The sequence below is a fragment of the Octodon degus genome, unplaced genomic scaffold (genome assembly GCF_000260255.1).
Source record: "Octodon degus isolate 3935 unplaced genomic scaffold, OctDeg1.0 scaffold00345, whole genome shotgun sequence".
NCBI lineage: Eukaryota > Metazoa > Chordata > Mammalia > Rodentia > Octodontidae > Octodon > Octodon degus.
In genome coordinates, this window is record NW_004524921.1 from 894623 (window position 1) to 896746 (window position 2124).

The window sequence follows — 2124 nt, forward strand, 5'->3', positions numbered from 1 at the left end:
GGGGATTTACCAAAAGATAAAGGGGGAATCTTTTCTCTGCTTTAAAAGTAGTATCTACTCTAAAAGCATTTAACTAGCTGGCAGAGTAACCTGTATTTGTCCAAGTTCTATAAGGAATAAGTAAAAGCTTGAGCAAAATCATTATCATATCATTTTAGTAGTTTTTAAATTTATAGTAATGATTTTGAAGTTCACAACTAATTATCAAAGTGTTTTCCTCCTATACACATAAATGATAACTAGTCCTAGGAGGAGAGAAAAAAGCTTAGAGTTGTTATGCTTTATGCCTGGATCACCTCTGCCCCGCAGCCTCACGAAGTCATAGTGTTGGGATTTTAGGAGGCGGAAGAATCTGGAGTTTGTGATTGGTTTATTATCTAGTGCTGGGATTTATGGGGTTACTGCTATACCCACCCTAGTGTGGGTAGCTTAAATATAAGACAAGTGATGGAAATAGTCTTGCCCTGGCTTCTATCCTGTTGCTGTTGCTATTTTCTGCTACCATGAATGGCTGCCTTTCTGCCACACCACCCTGCCCTGGAGCATTTTGGACTGAAACTTCTATAAACTGTGAACTAAATAAACCTTTCCTCCCTTAATTTTAGGTGTTGGATATTTTGACCCAACAATGAAAAAAGTAACTAAGTCAAAGTTACTCCCTTTGGTTAAATATGTTTTGGTCCTTTAAGTGTGGTGCTTTGGAAATAGCTTCCTCTGGTTTCAGCCAGAATTTGGTTCTTTCCAATGTCTCAGGTTCAGTCTCCCAAGGAAGACTGTTGACTAGAACACTAAGCCAGAATATAATTTTTATGTGTTCTAGACAAGCAAAATTCTGATGTCTCATGTGATCCAAAGATGAGATGTGTCTCTCATCTAAGGTGACTTCCCTCTGTTTGGTGTTAGCAAACACTTACTTACTTCCTATGGACTTAACTCAGTTGTTGAATAGGAGGAAATGTTTGGGAGCGTTTAGAGTTTTTTTCTTTCTAATCTCACATGCCTTCAAGAAGGAAAGTACAGAGTAGCGGGAAAAGACCAGAAACAAGATCAGAGAAAGAAGTCTTTTCTTCTCATGCTCATGGTGAGTAATGGAAACAACTTGCCTATGAGTCATCATTCTCAGCCTGGAAAAGAGAGAATGGCAAATATTAAGAGCTAAGTTCGGCTCCTCACCAGAGAAGATCAAACCAGAAATGAAACAATGAAACCGGAATCTCTCTCTCTCTCTCTCTCTCTCTCTCTCTCTCTCTCTCTCTCTGTCCCCCTCCCAGGAATCAAACTTAGGACATTGTACTTTCAGGCAGGTGCTTGTGCCACTGAGCAGTATCCCTAGATCCTCAAAATAAAGCTGAAGCCAAACAGTCTTGACATTTCCACTAGAGAGTACAGGAGGATCATACCCAGTCTGTCTCAGTGAAACCTACCCTCCAAGTCTTAACAACAGCCACCAGGCCTGGGGAGACAACTCAGTAGAATAAGCACCTGTCTGGCAAGCTCAGGGTCCTGAGTTCAATCCCCAGTACTGGAAAAACAAAAAAAAGCAACCAGCCACCAGCGAGTGCCAATGTTTATAAATAAGTGTGTGTATTTTCTAAGTATAAATTAGATTTCATAAGAAGACCCACTTTACAGAATTTCATATTAAAGTCAACTAGGGAGCATGCCAAGGTTACTCTTCTTAGTGCCACTGTTTAAAATTCAGCAAATTCAGCAACTACTTCAAATGTAATATCTATAAAATAGAAATAAGAAATGTCCATTAAAGAAGCATCATAACCTTATAAATTTCCCATGTTTTTATTTATTTATTTAATTAGTATTTTTAGGGAAGGATCTGCAGGGTGTTCAGGGTCTCACTACTAGATCAGACTCCCAGTGATCCGCCTGTTTATAGCCTTCCAAGAACTGGGATTACAGGCGAGCGCCACCACACCAAGTCTCAATTGCTGTCTCAGAGTGCCCTGGGGGCGGGGCTGGCACAGCAGGCCTGGGGATCAAACCCCCGGCCCCTCCACCTGCTTGCAGGTACTTTAATCAGCTGTGCTATTTGGCCATCCTCTTTCTCTTTCTCTCTCTCTTTCTTTCTTTCTTTCTTTCTTTCTTTCTTTCTTTCTTTCTTTCTTT